This window comes from Colius striatus, chromosome W (genome assembly GCF_028858725.1).
Source record: "Colius striatus isolate bColStr4 chromosome W, bColStr4.1.hap1, whole genome shotgun sequence".
Classification (NCBI taxonomy): Eukaryota; Metazoa; Chordata; class Aves; order Coliiformes; family Coliidae; genus Colius; species Colius striatus.
This window is the reverse complement of record NC_084789.1, coordinates 19,443,225-19,461,700: the sequence shown is the minus strand read 5'-3', so window position 1 is coordinate 19,461,700 and position 18,476 is coordinate 19,443,225.

Here is an 18,476-nt window from a genome sequence, read left to right as displayed (position 1 = left end):
GTAAAAACTAAGGTAACAGCCAAGGAAACTTAACGTATACATTTACCAGGGTCTTGTGGTTAAGGTAACAGCTAAGGTAACCTAACGAATACATTTCCCAGGGTCTCGTGGCTAAGTTAACTGCTTAGGTAACCTAACAAATACATTCACCAGGGTCTCCTGGCTAAGGTAACAGGTCCCCATCAGGTGTGGTATGTAACTCTTGCAGTTTCATCCTTATGTGATTCAAATGAATGCTTACTTAATCAATAGGTGTTTGAGTTATTTGCAAGTGCTTAGGTAATTGATTAAACTATTACTAGGTGATTAACATGTTCTTAACAAGTGCTTGACTACTTATTGTGATGGTAAGTTGTTAACTAAAATAATTGTGTATCTGCAACATTTCCCCCCTTTGAAAGTATTGATAATCTCATTCCAATACTTTAACTCTTCTATTTGTTTTGTCTCCATAACAAAACCATGATTATCTTATGGTGGTGGATCATCTTTGAACTGATCATTGTCTCTTGACAATGCTGTCAAGATTTTATTGCTTCATCATGTTCTTTGTATTATTTCTTTTTTAATGCAAAGATATTCAAAATAGATTACCAGAAAAATTATAATCAATAGCAGAAGTGTTTCAAGCAATGACTTTATCCAAGATTTTAGTTCCAGGTTTTTACATGGACAGTCTCCATGATTTTCCAAAGTCAGAGGTCGATTCTACACTACTGCACTTCAGAGCCTATTCCGGGTTTTTCCAAGAGGAAGCAAATAGTTGTACATATCTTTTTTTCCCATCACATGTATGTTTGGATTTGGTTCAGGAACCTCATAGGGTTTTCCATACATACTTACTGACATTCCACTTAGAGGTTTCATTCTTATTTTGCAGCAATGCAAGTGGAAGTGCCTGAGGCCATTTTAATTTAGCCTCCCGACACATTTTTCTAATTTTTCTTTCTGGGGTCTGATTCATTCTTTCCACTTTTCTACTTGATTGCTGTCTCCAAGGAACATGTAAATCCCAGGAAATTCCTAGGACTTTGCTTACCTCTTGTACCACATTGGCCACGAAATGTGGTCCTCTGTCTGAAGATATTCCAAATGGAACTCCAAACCTTGGAATAATTTCTTGCAGGAGCCATTTAACTGTTTCCTTAGCCTGATTGGTGCGACAGGGAAAGGCTTCTGGTCATCCTGAAAAGGTGTTAACCCCAACCAATACATATTTATATTCATTGCATTTAGGTAAGTCGGTAAAATAAATTTGCCAATAATATCCTGGTTCCACTCTAGTTTTTATTTTGCCCATCTTTACCCTTTATTTTTTTTTACTGTTGGATTGTTCTTTAAACAAATTTCACATTTCGCCTTTACTGATTTGTCCATTTCCAACATTTGTATTTATATTACACTTCTTTTCAGAAACTGACTCATCGTATGGATCTATGGAGGCCTCAGCATTATCTAGATCACCATAGATGACTTCCAAAACAGCTAATTCCCTTAGGTATTGGATGCCTTCATCTGCTCTAGTCCACTTTCCTCAGGCATTTACAAGATCTTCCTTGAATTGGTATCTTGCCCTTACACTTGAGAAGAGTCGTTTCCAGAAACTGAAAACTGACGTCTTCTTTTCAATGCCTCTATCAATTCCCTGGTCCCTAGCAAGAGATCCCAGCTGTTGGGCTTCTCTACCTTCTAATTGCTGACTGTCAGCCCCGTTATCCCAACATCTGAGCAGCCAGGAACCAATCCGCTCACCTGGCTGGTGACTGTAATTGTTGCAGATACACAATTATTTTAGTTAACAACTTATCATCACAATAAGTAGTCAAGCAGTTGTTAAGCACTTGTTAACCAGCTAGTAATAGTTCAGTCAATTAGCTAAGCACTTGCAAATAACTCAAGCACCTATTGATTAAGTAAGTATTCATTTGGATCACATAGGAATCAAACTGCAAGAGTTACATACCACACCTGATAGGGATCTTTTGCATTAGTTAGGAGACCCTGGTAAATGTATTTGTTAGGTTACCTTCGCTGTTACCTTAAGGACAAGACCCTGGTAAATGTATTTCTTAGGTTTCCTTGACTGTTCCTACTTATCTGCATTCCTGTGTAGATAAGTTTTTCGCTGTTTCTTTTTCACTACTGGGGCAACTACTGTGATTGTTGTTTGATTCATATATTTATATCCATTAAATTTAGGTAATTTGGTAAAATCCATTTGCCAATAATCTCCTGGTTCCACTCCAGTTTTTATTTTTCCCATCTGAACCCTTTTTTTTTGTATTATTGGATTGTTCTTTAAACAAATTTCACGTTTCGCCGTTACTGATTTGGCCATTTCCAACATTTGTATTGATATTACACTTCTTTTCAGAAGCTGAGTCATAGCTTCTGCACCACAGTGACACTCCCTATGCTTTGCTTGCAAAATCTCTCTCATGATTAAGGGAGGATACACTACCTGACCTCTATTTGTCATCCACCATCCTTCTGAATTTTTCTCTGCATTTAGTAACTTAGCTAATTTCTCATCCTCCCCTGAATATTTTGGTGGCTCCTTAGGAAGCGCTACTGTTCTAGTGGGGATGGTTGCCATTTGTGAGAATGTGTGTTGTGCTATTTTACTATCTTTGAGTTCCCTGTCTGATGTGCTTTACAGTGCATGATTGCCACTTGAACTGGTTCCTGCAGTGCCACTAGCAGTTACAAAATTTCCCTTTGATGCTTAATGTTTGTTCCCTAGAAGGACAGTAGTCCTCTTTCTTACAACAAGATGCCATAACCATCCCTTGCTCACCAGGTCCAGTTGTTTGGAAAAATATCCCACTGGTCTCTTCCATCTTCCTAGTTTCTGCGTCAGACCTCCCAGAGTCGTTCATGAACAAATAACTGAACGTCTTTGGTTAAATCTGGAGAGTCTAAGGCTGAGGCTGTCATCAGAGCTATTTTAAGCTTCTGGAAAACTTCCTGCTGTCCTTTGCCCCATGCAAAAGGGGTAGATTTTTGGGCTTCATCTAATGGTTTGGCTATAAGACCATAATCCATGATCCAGAGCATGCACCATCCCGTCATTCCCAAATATGCCCGCAACTCATGCAAAGTGCGTGGTTCCAGAATAGCACAAATCGCTTCCTTTCCATTTGTCCCCAGCCTCTGTACTACTTTTGAAATTTCCAGGCCCAAATATATCACTATTTGGCTGCTATTTGAGCTTTTTCTTTTGATACCTTGTACCTGTTTAATCCCCAAAAGTTTAAAAGTTCAGTGGTTACCTGTAGGCAGACTGATCTTCCCGTTGCTGCAATTAGGATGTCATCCACATATTGGAGAAGCAAATGCTCTGGTCTTGGTGTCACTGTCTTTTCATTAGTCCAAAGTTCCAGTTCTTTTGCTAATTGTCTTCCAAAGACAGTCGGGCTGACAGTAGTCGTGTCCATGTTAACTGCACCTTGCTTCCTGTTTGGGGGCTTTCCCACTCAAAAGCAAATAGTTTACGACTTTCCTTTTCCAAAGGGACACAAAAGAAAGCATCTTTTAAATCAAGCACTGTAAACCACTGATAATTTTCTCTCAGAGCTATGAGTAAGGTATATTGATTTGCTACAACTGGATGTATATCTTTCACAATCTGATTTATGGGTCTTAAGTCCTGAACTAAGCTATACTCTCCATTCGGTTTCTGTACTGGTAAAATAGGTGTATTATACTCCGACTCACATTCTTCTAGAATTTGATATTTCAGAAATTTATCAATTAGTACTTTTAATCCTTGTTTTGCCTCAGGTTTTATTGGGTATTGTCTCACCGTGACCGATTTTACTTTTTCTTTTATTTTAATTTTTACTGTTTGTGCCAATTTTGATTTTCCTGGAATCTCATTTTCTCACACCATTGGGATCGCTTCATGGTCTACTTCTGGAGGTAATTCTAGCAACGTTGATTTTTCTTTTATCATCGATATTTGTCCTGTCTTTGATTCAGGTATTTTTTTAGTAACAAGTCTCCGTTTTCAAAGACAACTTGTGCATTTAATTTAGACAAGTCCCTCCCCATCAGGGGTATGGGACATTCTGAAACATAAAAAAATTCATATGTTATCACTTTGTTGCAAAACTGCAAATTTAAGGGTTTCAAAAATGGCCGATTTTCTTTTCTCCCAGTGGCTCCAAAAATATTTTCTCTTTTAGTTCCTATTGCTCCTCTACATGTATTTAAAACTCAATACATTACTCCCAACCTCTACCGACATCCTGTATTTTTTAAAGGGAGCTGAAAAGTCCAAGTACTCGGGATTGGAGACAGCTCCCAGATTAAAGCAGCAGAAAAGATTGAACAGTGCTGACAGATAGACTACACAGGGACCGACGTGCCACTGTAGGTTGTGAACATAATTCTTTCGCATATCTCAAAGTTCTGATGAAGTGAGGGATCGAGTAGTTTCCATTTCCTTTTCGATTTCTTTCACTCATTCTCCTGATCTCCTTACTGAAGGACCAGCTTCTTCTTCTAACCTTTCCTCTTCCTCCTCTTCTACCCTTACTAATCAATGATATGGACTTGACCTCCTTATCCACTGTTTCTTTTTAACTACTGGGGAAACCACTGTGGTTTTTGTTTGATTCCCTGACTCAACCATGGTGGTCTCAGACACAATTTGAGTTTCCACTTGAACCATAGTTCTCTGAGAGGACTAGAGTGTGGTTGGGTATGCAGAGGCTAGGCATAGGTATAGTGCCTGAACGTCATGGGCCTCATTGGGGTAGGCAAGACACCCTTCTATCAGGTGGCGTGCCAGTAAAGCAGGGTTTTTTATCTCTTCAGCTGTAAAATCCCAGGTTACAGGAGGTGATAACCGTCTTAGGAATTTGCCCAAATTCATCCACACACCCTGCCACCATGTGACTGGCCGCTTCGGGGCGCATTTTAATATGTTTCCATCCCAAATTTGTCCTCTCTGAAAGCCAGATGAGTCCAGATTCCACAAAATATGTAATATAGTAGCCATATTAATTAGTAATATTAAAACTCTCATGTAAGGGTGACTAAGTACCTGGGAAGTTTGTATAACAAAATGGTGTACATCAGTCCGAGCAAAAGAGAAAGAGGTGCTTTGCTCCATGACCTCCACAAGATAGCTCCCACATCTCAGTAAATCCATCAGTAACAAAATGAGACTCACAATTATTATTTGGGCCATCATGTTCCCAGGCCCTTTTATCCTTTTCATAAAATCATACAGTCAACTTAGCAAAGCTATCAATGTTTGAGTGCAGCACAGAGTCATTGTTAGTAGCATCATGTTCCCAAACATTACAAAGTGTAAATTAAGCTGCATTACAGCAAGGCTGTAATTACAGTGCTGCTGTGTTACCAGCACTGGAATTTTGCACTCATTGGCTTACTCTAATTACAATGCATTTAATGTAAAACTGCTATTATCTCACCCCACGTTGGGCGTCAAAAAGGTTGAGTTAGATTGACCCTGGCTAGATTCCAGGTGCCATCCACACCGCTCTATCCCCCACCGCCACAGCTAGTTAGGGAAGGAGAGGAAATACGATGGGAGTCTCGTGGGTTGAGATAAAAGCATTTTAATAAAGAAGCAGCAAAGCTGTGCGCACGGGAAGAAAATCAAAAGCAGATAAAGCTATTACTCCCTCCTTCCTATCTGCAGCGATGTCTGTCCACTTCAAAGGAAGCAGGGCTTCGGTACATGTAGCGGTTGCTTTTGGAAGGCCAGAAATGAATCTTTCCTCCTTTTCCTGCTCCTCTCCCCTAGTTTATTTTACTAAGCTGATGTACTGTGGTATGGACAGCCTGTGACAGCTGTTGTGGCCGTGGTCCCTCCCAAGATTGTTCTCACCCACAGCTATTGGTGAAGGTGTGGGAAGGAATGCTGGAGGGACAGCCCTGATGCTGTGCAAGCAGTAGTCATAATATTGATATCAACAGGTAGCATAGCCCTGTAAGAGCAGCTGTGGAAAATCACTACCATCAGAGATCCAGTAAAGCCACCTTTTCAGCTGCTTTCCTGTGGGAGCTATCTCCAATTCCCCGCCATCTCAGTTCCTGTTTAAAATACAGGATGCCAGTAGAAGTTATGCCACTGCATCTGGGAGCTACAAGAAAGCAGGTACGCAGATCCCACCTACAATATTACCTAGATGTCTGTGTAGCCTATCAGCCAGCACTGTTTCACCTTTGCAGATGCTTTCCTGTGGGAGCTATCTTCAATCCCACGCACCTGGCCTGCTCAGCTCCCGTTGAAAAAATATAGACGGCTGGTAGTAATTACATCACGGCGTCTGGGAGCTACAAGAAAGAATATATGCAGACCTCGCCTACATTGGTACGTAGGTTGCCATGTAGTCTATCAGTCAGCACTGTGCCACCTTTGAACCTGCTTTCCCGTGGGAGCTATCTCCAATCCCGCGAACTTGGCCTGCTCAGTTCCTATTTGAAATACAGGCTGCCGGTTCATATTATGCGGCTGCGTCTACGCACTACAAGAAAGTAGGTAAGCAGAGCCCACCTACATTGGTACCTAGGTCTCCATGTAGCTTATCAGCAAGCACTGTGCCACCTTTGCAGCTTCTTTCCTGTGGTAGCTATCTCCAACCCTCGAACTTGGCCTGCTCAGCTCCCATTTAGAAAATACAGACTGTCTGTAGAATTTAGGCCACTGGTAAGGAAATGCAAGAAAGAAGGTACGCAGACCCCATCTACAGTGGTACGTAGGTCCCCATGTAGCCTATCAGCCAGCACTGTGCGACCTTTGCAGCTGCTTTCCTGTGGGAGCTATGTGCAATCCTGTGCACTTCGTCTGCTCAGCTCCCATTAAAAAAATACAGACTGCCAGTAGAATTTACGCCCCTGCCTCTGGGAGCTACAAGAAAGCTGGTACGCAGACCCCACCTACAGTGGTATGGAAGTCTTTGTGCAGCCTATCAGGCAGCACTATGCTGTTGCAGACAACAGTTATTTTAGCTAACAACTTATCATCACAATAAGTAATCAAACACTTGCTAAGCACTTGTTAATCACTTCATAATAGTTCAATCAATTAGCTAAGCACTTGCAAATGACTCAAACATCTATTGAGTAAGTTAGTATTCATTTGAATCACATAAGGATCAAACTGCAAGAGTTACATCTCATACCTGATAGGGACCTGTTACCTTAGCTATGAGACTCTGGTGAATGTATTTGTTAGGTTACCTTAGCTGTTACCTTAACTACAAGACCCTGGTATAGGTATTCGTTAGGTTGCCTTGGCTATTAGATGGACATTTTATGCATGCTTGTGTTGGCAAATGTGATTCTTTTGTTTGAGCCTAATAAAAACCCTGAAAATGGTCACTAACAATCAAGCACCTATGGAGGAGCTATTCCCGTTGTTTTCCCAGCACTGCATCATAAAGCAGTGCCCGACTTCCTGTGTAGATAAGTTTTTCGCAATTGCGGATCCGTCAACAGTTTTGGTGACCCTAGATGGGACCTTGCGAGTGATACTGGACGGGATCGGATGCTGATCGAACTCCAACCAGCACCGAGGAATTCTTGGGGAGGACCTGGGACCCTTACAGCTCCTCTCAACATTCCCTGGAGTGGTAAGGCACTTCTAATCGGTTGGGGGCGGAACCTTTTGAACTAGCCTGTAAGTCGCGGTGTCAGAGATCTCACTTAGTTGGGCCCAGGGAAATCCAAAATGAGCCTGCCAGTAAGACAGAGCAAAAGTTCCGCTTGGTTGGGCTAAAGGATCCTCGTGTTGGTATTGGGAGCCTAGGCGCCGCCCGTAAGGCGAACCTGAAAGCGATCACAGGTTGACATTGGTATTACAACCTGTAAGTCAGATGAAGTGATCGCAGGGCTGACATTGGTAATTGACAATTAGCAATTGGTATAATTGGGCCCACATAAGTACATGGTAAAGGTACCTTTTGGTTTTGGTTTGTATATTCATTTGTACATTGCTTTGTATATTGCTTTGTATATTGCTTTGTGTATATATATGCATATTATTGTATAAGGTGTTGTGAACTGTCTATGTGTGTGTGACTGAGATGTGCAATGACGCACGAAGTGAGTGCGGAACTTTTATCCGCGGTTCTGTGATCCCACGAGGGGTGCAGCGAGAGAGAAGCGAAGCGAAAGAATGAAATGATTGTTGAGAAAGTATTTGTAACTAAAAGAATTTTTAAATGGCAAACAAAGTACGTGAGAATTTAGCCCCTGGGTGTTTGTTGGCACACTGGAAGGAATTTAAGGGTGATTTTCACAAAGACCAACTTATAAAGTACTATAATCATGTGTGGTTGTTGTATGATTTGGATAATAGGGAAAAGTGGCCCTTAAATGGGACTTTGAATTATAATGCCATCTTGCAATTAATGTTATTCTATAAGAAGGAAAGAAAATGGGATGTGGTCCCATATGTACATCTTTTCTTTTACCTTCGAGAAAAACCAGATTGGCAAAAGAAATGCGAATTAGATAAGCAGGCATGTACCCAAATGCGATTAACGGTAAAAAAGATGAAGGCTAAAGAGAATTGTTCTGTCTGTACCATTACTAAAACTTGCTGTAAACATTTGGCTATAAAACAAAAGGAAAAGGAGCGTGATAATACGGAGTCGGAATTGGACATAGCTCCATCTGCCTCCATAGCTCCTATTCCATTATATCCCCCTCTTCCATCATCATCTGATTCTGAGGCTGATAGTCCAGCCGGGCGACCGGCACTGGGACCTGATGATTTAGGTCTCCGCCCAAATAGTAGTAGATCGAGAGAGGAGGAGAAATCAGACTTGGACTCATCTCCACCTATATCCCAGAGAACGAGACTCATTTGATAACTCTACTAAAAACAGGGGAGAGCTGATAGCCCCCTTGAGACAGGGAGTTGGGCAACATGGACCAGTGTATGTAGAAGTGACCTTCTCTCCCTCGGATCTAATAATATGGAAAGAATCAGCTGGTCCTTATAGAGAGGGTCCTGGTAAAGTGGGGAGAATAATGGGAATGATAATGAAAATGCAAAATCCTGATTGGGAGAATATACAGGTGATTTTAGGTACTCTTCTGGACTCTAGTGAAATACAAATGGTTTTGAGAACTGCTCGAATGCGGGCAGAAGATGTCCGTACTCGGACAGTAGGGTGTACCATAGATCAGAATTTCCCTACAGGGGACCTTCACCTTGATTGGTTCCCAACAAACACAAAATTTCCAAAATCACAGTGATTTGTCAAAAAAAGATATCAATCCCTTTTTTTCGGGTAACAACTAAGGTAACAGCCAAGGTAACCTAACATGGACACGGCTACCCCAAGGATTCAAGAACAGCCTGACTATCTTTGGAAGATAACTAGCAAAAGAACAGGAACTCTGGACTAACGAAAAGACGGCGACACCAAGACCAGAGCATCTGCTTCTCCAATATGTGGATGACATCCCAATTGCCACAATGGGAAGGTCAGCATTCATACAGGTAACCACTGAACTTTTAAACTTTTTGGGATTAAACAGGTACAAGGTATCAAAAGAAAAAGCTCAAATAGCAGTAAATAGTGATATATTTGGACCTCGAAAATTCAAAAGCAGAACGGAAGCTGGGGACAAATGGAAAAGGAGCAATTTGTGCTTTTCTGGCACCAGGCACTGTACATGAGTTGCTGCCATTTTTGAGAATGACAGGACGATGCATGCTCTGGATCATGGATTATGGTCTTATAGCCAAACCATTATATGAAGCCCAAAAATCTACCCCTTTTACAAGGGGCAAGGAACAGCAAGAAGCTTTCCTGAAGCTTAAAACAGCTCTGATGACAGCCTCAGCCTTAGGCTTGCCAGATTTAACCAAAGACGTTCAGTTATTTGTTCATGAATGACAGCATTTGTCTCTAGGAGTTCTGACACAGAAACTAGGAAACTGGAAGAGACCCGTGGGATATTTTTCCAAACAACTGGACTTGTTGAGCAAGGGATGGCCTTCTTTGCTGCAAGCAGTAGCTACAACTGTCACACTGATCCAAGAAGCAAGAAAGTTGACCTTGGGAAGGACTATTATAGACTATGTCCCACATATGGTAACCACAGTCTTGGAGCAAAAGGGGGGACATTGGTTATCCCCGAGCCAAGCGCTGAAATACCAGGTAATTCTTATTTAGCAGGTTGATGTGGTGTTGAAAACAACTAACGTATTAAATCCTGCAGTGTTTCTGAGTACTTCACAGGAAGAGCAATAACTGGAACACGACTGTGTTGCAACCATCGAACATACATATTCCAGCAGAGAGGACCTGAAGAATGACCCTCTTGAAAACCATGAATGGGAACTGTTCACATGTGGCAGTAGCTTCGTCGTGAATGTAACTCACCACACGGGATATGCGTTAATAACCAAAAACATGGTAATAGAAGCAAATGCATTGCTTCTGCACAGAGGGCAAAACTGATTGCCCTGACATGTGCTTTGGAATTAAGTAAAGGAAAACGAGTTAGTATTTGCATTGATTCAAAATATTCTTTTGGAGTAGTCCATGTCCATGGCGCCCTGTTGTAAGAAAGAGGACTACTGTCCTTCTAGGGAACAAACATTAAGCATCAAAGGGAAATTTTGTAACTGCTAGTGGCAGTGCAGGAACAAGTTCCAGTGGCAATCATGCACTGTAAAGCACATCAGACAGGGAACTCAAAGATAGTAAAATAGCACAACACACAGTCTCGCAAATGGCAATAATCCCCATCAGAACAGTAGCGCTCACTAAGGAGCCACCAAAATATTCAGGGGAGGATGAGTAATTGGCTAAGTTACTGAATGCAGAGAAAAATTCAGAAGGATGGTGGATGACAAATACAGGTCAGGTAGTATTTCCTCTCTTAATCATGAGAGAGATTTTTCAAATAAAGCATAGGGAGTGTCACTGAGGTGCAGAAGCTATGACTCGGCTTCTGAAAAGAAGTGTAATATCTATAGAAAAGTTGGAAATGGCAAAATCAGTAACGGTAAAATGTGAAATTTGTTTAAAGAACAATCCAATAGTACAAAAATGGTAAAGATGGACAAAAAAAAAAAAAGCTGGAGTGGGACCAGGAGATTATTGGCAAACTGATTTTACAAAATTACCTAAATGCAATGGATATAAATATGTGTTGGTTGGGGTTAACACCTTTTCAGGATGGCCAGAAGTCTTTCCCTGTCGCACCAATCAGGTTAAGGAAACAGTTAAATGGCTCCTGCAAGAAATTATTCCAAGGTTTGGAGTTCCATTTGGAATATCTTCAGACAGAGGACCACATTTCGTGGCCAATGTGGTACAAGAGGTAAGCAAAGTCCTAGGAATTTCCTGGGATTTACACGCCCCTTGGAGACCGCAATCAAGTGAAAAAGCGGAAAGAATGAATCAGACCCTAAAAAGACAAATTAGCAAAATTTGTCGGGAGGCTAAATTGAAATTGCCTCAGGCACTTCCACTTGCATTGCTACAAATAAAAGTGAAACCTCAAAGTGGAATGTCAGTAAGTCCTTCTGAGATAATGTATGGAAAATCCTATGAGGTTCCTGAACCGAATCCGAACATGCATGTGACAGAAAAACAAGATGTGTATAAGTATTTGCCTTCTCTTTGAAAAACTCTTAACAGACTCCGAAGTGCAGTAGTGTGGAATCGACCTCTTACTTTGGAAAATCCAGTACACAACATCCTGCCTGGAGGTTATGTCTACATAAAGACCTGGAACGAAGAACCTCTGCAAGGAAGGTGGAAGGAACCATACCAGGTGTTGCTGACCACCTTCACTACAATCAAGATTGCTGAATCAGATGCCTGGATCCACTACACTCGGGTGAAGAAGGCACCGTAAAGTCCATGGAAGTGGGAGAGTTGTAGAAGATCTTGAGAAATTGAAGTTAACTCTGAAACATGACTAAGTTTTTCTTTTGTTGTTTTTTCAGTCTATTTTGGTGGAAACATGGATCAAAATTGGATGGTCAAATCAATTTGTATTGAATGTTCAGGCTCAGTCTCCAGCCAAACAGAAATAGACTCGGAACAGGTATTTCCAATACCAGGAAGAACTCAGGAGGAAAATCTGATGATAGGCTTGATTAAGGAATTCGCACATCTGCAAAATTTCTCCAAAATTACTGCTTGTCTACCTATACCATGGGCAGTGGGAGAGTCCATTCCTTGGGGAATCTTTACCATGAATTTAACCACTGTTAAGAAAAATGAGACTGCACACTGTAAACAATAATGAGGGATAAGTTGGGAAGAGAGCGTAGATTACATTAGAAAGCAATGGATAACCCCCGGTAATAGAGTGGACTGTTATAAGTTGCTAAATTTTCAATTTACCCCTATAAGAAGATTTGGAGATGTTGGATGGTGCAGATATGATGAACCAAAAACAAAGAATGTGTCTCAAATGACTATGAAATGGGAATGTGAACAGGTTAAGAGAACAGCAAACAGGGAGGAGGAATGGAATTCAGTTTGGGGTGTTAGTGTAAACTTACAATTCAGATACAGGGCTAAGACATCTTGGTGTTTTGAATGGGATGGACTTGAATTCACAGTAAGCAGGCTAGTATTAGATAGAAGTACTTCGACAAGAGAAAAGTAAAAAAAGGTTCCTTGGTGGGAATGTGAACAAGTATACAATTTCAGCACAGTGAGCCAAGCAGCTCAGTGTGTACCCCAATTGGCAATAGCCCTGAAGATTGGTTGTTTATGCAGAGGACTGAAGAACAACTTAAAGGTGACCAGCCTCTGGAGAATTAACTGTCAAAGATATATGATTCCAAGTCCAGGACATCTGGTCTGGACTATGGGTGATGGCACATGGACATCTCATCTGCCAGTAGATGGGAAAGTTAAACAAATAACTTTGGGATTGCCTACATTATGCCCAATTTGGAAAAAAATCTCCCATTAAGGGCAGTGAAAAGATCAAAATTTGACGATGATGATTGGAATGATCCAGGTACTGGAGTAAAAATTGGCTGGGCGCTGGAATCACTCTTAAATCCTATAGTATCCTACGGAAATAGAGAGTGACTGTATAGATTGACTGGGCAGGTTGAACGGTTGGCAAATGTGACAAGAAAGGGATTTAAACAACTGAATTTACAATTACAGGCTACCTCTAGAATGGCATTGCAAAATAGAATGACTCTGGACATGCTGTTGCTGAAGGAACATGGGGTGTGTGGCCTCCTAAAAGACAGAGTAGACCATTGTTGCATACAGATTCCAAATGTCACCACAGATGTACAACACGATTTAGATAACATAGAAAGGGAAACACAGGAATTTAGGGAAGACATGAACCCAAGTTGGATAAAAAAAGTTCTTGAGGGACTGGGCCTGGACCTAAAATCCTGGATAACGTCACTGATTGAAAAACTTTTGTTATTGTTTATAATGTTTTAGGAAAACTATTTGGCATATTGTTGCATCAAAAGAGAAAAAATACAAAGAACACGATGGAGCAATAGAATCTTGAAAGCATTGAGAAGAGACAATGATCAGTTCAAAGGTAATCCACCACCATATGACAATCATGATTTTGTTATGGAGATATCTGAAATATGAGTGAAAGTATTGGAATGAGATTATCAATATTTTCAAAGAAAGAAAATGTTGCAGATACACAATTATTTTAGTTAACAACTTATCATCACAATAAGTAATCAAACACTTGCTCAGCACTTGTTAATCACTTCGTAATAGTTCAATCAATTAGCTAAGCACTTGCAAATAACTCAAACACCTATTGATTAAGAAAGTATTCATCTGAATCACATAAGGATCAAACTGCAAGGGTGACATACCACACCTGATAGGGACCTGTTACCCTAGCCATGAGACCCTGGTAAATGTATTTGTTAGGTTACCTTAGCTGTTACCTTAACCACAAGACCCTGGTTTATGTATTCGTTAGGTTACCTTCGCTGTTACCTTAGTTGTTACCCAAAAAAAGGGATTGATATCTTTTTTTGACCAATCACTGTGATTTTGGAAATTTTGTGTTTGTTGGGAACCAATCAAGGTGAAGGGCTAAATTGACAGATGGACATTTTATGCATGCTTGTGTTAGCAAATGTGATTCTTTTGTCTGAAATGTATAAAACCCCTGAAAATGGTAACTAAACAACAAAGCACCTATGGAGGAGTTATGCCCTGTGTTTTCCCAGCGCTGCATAATAAAGAAGTGCCTGGCTGATCTGCATTCCTCTGTTGATAAGTTTTTCACGATTGCGGATCAGTCAACAGTGCAACCTTTGCCGCTGCTTTCCTATGGGAGCTATCTCCAATTCCGTGCACTTGGACTGCTCAGCTCTCATTCAAAAAAATACATGTTGGAGGTAAAAGTTACGCCACTGCGTCTGGGATCCACAAGAAAGCAGGTACGCAGATCCAACCTACACCGGTGCGTAAGTCCCCGTGTAGCCTATCAGCCAACACTGTGCCACCTTTGCAGCTGCTTTCCTATGGGAACTATCTCCGTTAGCAGTTGGACTGCTCAACTCCCATTTGAACTACAGTCTTCCTGTACATGTTACATCACTGCGTCAGAGAGGAGTAGTAGGCATAATATTGGTATGAAGAGTAAGCACAGCACTGCAAGAGCTGCTGTGGAAAATCACTACCATCCCAGACCCAGTACAGTCACCTTTTAAGCTGCTTTCCTGAGGGATCTATCTCCAATCCCCGCCTTCTCAGATCCCGTTTGAAATACAGGCTGCCCGTAGAAGTTACGCAACTGCATCTGGGAGCTACAAGAAAGCAGGTATGCAGATCCCACCTACAGTGGTGCGTACGTCTCCATGTAGCCTATTAGCCAGCACTGTGCCACCATTGCAACTGCTTTCCTATAAGAGCTATCTCCAATGCTGTGTCTTTTTCCTGCTCAGCTCTCATTGAAAAAATACAGGCTGCCGTTAGAAGTTACTCCACAGCGTCTGGGAGCTACAAGAAACAGGTATGAAGACCCCACCTACCGTGGTATGTTGGTCCCAGTGCCACCTTCTCAGTTTCTTTTCAGTGAGAGCTGTCTTCAGTCCGGCATGTTGATGGATCCTCAATAAGGACAAACTTATCTACACAGGAATGCAGATAAGCAGGCACTTCTTTATTATGCAGCACTGGGAAAACCCGGGGGGGGGGGGGGGGGGGGGGAGGATAACTCCTCCATAAGTGCTTCCTTGTTAGTTACCATTTTTAGGGTTTTTATACATCACATTTGCCAACACAAGCATGCATAAATTATCCATGTATCAATTTAACACTTCTCCTTAATTGGTTCCTAATAAAAACAAAATTTCAAAAATCACAGTCATTGGTCAAAAAAAAAATATCAGTCCCTTTGTTTTAGTAACAACTAAGGTAACAGCCAAGGTAACCTAACAAATACATTCACCAGGGTCTCCTGGCTAAGGTAACAGGTCCCTTTCAGGTATGGTATGTAACTCTTGCAGTTTGATCCTTATGTGATTCAAATGAATACTTACTTAATCAATAGGTGTTTGAGTTATTTGCAAGTGCTTAGCTAATTGACTGAACTATTACTAGGTGATTAACAAGTGCTTAACAAGTGCTTGACTACTTATTGTGATGATAAGTTGTTAACTAAAATAATTGTGTATCTGCAACATTTCCCCCCTTTGAAAGGATTGATAATCACAGTCCAATACTTTCACACTTGTATTAATGTTGTCTCCATAAAAAAACCCATGATTGTCATATGGTGGTGGATCACCTTTGAACTGATCATTGTCTCTTGACAATGCTGTCAAGATTCTATTGCTTCATCGTGTTTTTTGTATTATTTCTCTTTTGATGCAACGATATTCCAAATAGTTTTCCAGAAACATGATAATCAATAGCAGAAGTGTTTCAATCAGTGACTTTATCCAGGATTTTAGGTCCAGGCCCAGTCTCTCAAAAACTTTATCTATCCAGGGTGTGTTCATGTCGTACCTAATTTCCTGATATTGGAATTACCTGTTCTGAGTCTATTTCTGTTTGGACTGGAGTCTGGACCTGAACATTCAATACGAATCGATTTGACCATCCAATTTTGATCCATGTTTCCACCACCATAGACTGAAAAAAAAAAAAAAACAAAAACATTCCTCTGTAGATAAGTTTTGGCGACTCAGATGGTACCACTGTAGGTGGGATCTGCGTACCTGCTTTCTTGTAGCTCCCAGATGCAGAGGTGTAACTTCTACCAGCATCATGTATTTTCAGTGGGAGCTTAGTAGGTCAAGTGCACTGGATTGGAGATAGATCCCACAGGAAAGCAGCTGCAAATGTGGCACAGTGTTGTCTGATAGGTTACACGGGGACCTACGTACCACTGTAGGTGTGGTCTGCGTTCCTGCTTTTTTGTGGCTCCACGATGTAGAGGTGTAAATTCTACTGGCAGCCTATATTTCAAATGGGAGATGAGAAGGCCAAGTAGGCGAGTTTTGTGATAGCTCAACCAGGAAAGCAGCTGCAAAGGAGGCACAGTGCTCGCTTATAAGCTACACGAGGGCCTACATACCACTGTAGGTGGGTTCTGCGTACCTGCTTTCTTGTATCTCCCAGACGCAGTGGAGTAACTTCCATCAGCAGCCTCTATTTTCTATGAGTGCAGAACAGGACATGTGCGCGGGATTTGACATAGCACCTAGAGGAAAGGATCTGCAAACGTGGAACAGTGCTGACTGATATGCTGCATGGGGAGAAACATACCACTTTAGATTTGGTCTGCGTACCTCTCCTTTGTAGCTCCACGATGCAGAGGTGTAAATTCTACTGGCAGTCTGAATTTTCAAAGGGAGCTGAGCAGGCCAAGTGCACGGGATTGGAGATAGCTCCCACAGAAAAGCAGCTGCAAAGGTGATACAATGCTAGTTGATAAACTGCATGGGGACCAACGTTCCACTTTGGGTGGGGTCTGGGTACCTTCTTTCTTATAGCTCCCGGAGGCCGAGATGTAACTTCTGCAGGCAGCCTGTATATTCAATGGGAGCTGAGCAGGCCAAGTGAGTGCGATTGGAGATAGCTCCCACAGGAAAGCAGCTGCAAATGTGGCACAGTGCTGGCTTTTAGGCACAGTGCTGGCTTTTAGGCTACATGGGGACAACATACCACGGTAGATGGGGTCTACGTACCTTTTTCTTGTAGCTCCCAGAGGCAGTGACGTAAGTTCTACTGAAATCCTGTATTTTTTCAATGAGAGCTGGGAAGACCAAGTGCGTATGAATAAAGATATCTCACAAAGGAAAGTAGATGCAAAGGTGGCACAGTGCTGGCTGATAGGCTACACAGGGACCTACGTACTACTTAAGGTGGAGTCTTCTTACCTGCTTTCTTGTAGCTCCCAGACGCTGTGGAGTAACTTCTAACGGCAGCCTGTATTTTTTCAATGAGAGCTGAGCAGGAAAAAGACACAGCATTGGAAATAGCTCTTATAGGAAAGCAGGTGCAATGGTGGCACAGTGCTGACTAATAGGCTACATGGAGACGTACGCACCACTGTAGGTGGGATCTGCATACCTGCTTTCTTGTAGCTCCCAGATGCAGTTGCGTAACTTCTACGGGCAGCCTGTATTTCAAACGGGATCTGAGAAGGCGGGGATTGGAGATAGATCCCTCAGGAAAGCAGCTTAAAAGGTGACTGTACTGGGTCTGGGATGGTAGTGATTTTCCACAGCAGCTCTTGCAGTGCTGTGCTTACTCTTCATACCAATATTATGTCTACTGCTCGCACAGCATAAGGGCTGTCCCTCCAGCATTTCTTCTCCCACCTTCACCAATAGCTGTGGGTGAGCACAATATTGGGAGGGACCACGGCAAGAACAACTGACCCAGGCTGAGAAAGGAGATTTTCCATACCATATGATGTCAACTCAGTAAAGTAAACTGGGGGAGAGGAACAGGAAGGGGAGGCAAGATTCATTTCTTGCCTTCCAAAAGAAACCGTTACTTGTACCAAAGCCCTGCTACTCGGGATGTGGCCGGATATAGCTGCAGATCGGAAGTAGAGAGTCACAGCTTTATCTACCTTTGCTTTGCGTCCCGTGCCCACGGCTTTGCTGTGTCTTTTTTAAACTGCTTTTATCTCAACCCTCGAGACTCCCATCTTATTTTCTCCCCTTCCTTGTCTTGCTGTGGCGGTGGTGGATACAGTGGTGTGGAGGGCACCTGACATCCAGCCAGGGTCAAAATACCTCAGCCTTTTTGGCACCCAACGTGGGGCGAGATAATAGCAATTTTACATTAAATGCATTTTAATTACAGTAAGCCAATGAGTGCAAAGTTCCTGTGTTGGTCACAGAGCCTTGCTGTAATGCAGCTTACCCTACACTTTGTAATGTTTGGGAACATGATACTACTAACACTGACTCTGTGCTGAACTCGAACCTTTATAGCTTTGCTAAGTTGGCTGTATGATTTTTTGAATGAGTCTAATTCTAT